The following is a 388-nucleotide window of genomic DNA, read 5'->3' as shown; positions in this document are numbered from 1 at the left end:
GAGGAGTCAGTGCTATTAGGAGTCAGTGCTAGGAGGAGTCAGTGCTATTAGGAGTCAGTGCTAGGAGGAGTCAGTGCTAGGAGGAGTCAGTGCTAGTAGGAGTCAGTTCTTTTAGAAGTCAGTGCTAGTAGGAGTCAGTGCTAGGAGGAGTCAGTGCTATTAGCAGTCAGTGCTAGTAGGAGTCAGTGCTATTAGGAGTCAGTGTTAGGCGGAGTCAGTGCTAGGAGGAGTCAGTGCTAGTAGGAGTCAGTGCTAGTAGCAGTCAGTGCTAGTAGGAGTCAGTGCTAGTAGGAGTCAGTGCTATTAGCAGTCAGTGCTAGTAGGAGTCAGTGCTAGTAGGAGTCAGTGCTATTAGCAGTCAGTGCTAGTAGGAGTCAGTGCTATTAGG

The sequence above is a fragment of the Coregonus clupeaformis genome, unplaced genomic scaffold, assembly GCF_020615455.1.
Source record: "Coregonus clupeaformis isolate EN_2021a unplaced genomic scaffold, ASM2061545v1 scaf1312, whole genome shotgun sequence".
Lineage (NCBI taxonomy): Eukaryota > Metazoa > Chordata > Actinopteri > Salmoniformes > Salmonidae > Coregonus > Coregonus clupeaformis.
Note: the sequence above shows the minus strand (reverse complement) of the source record.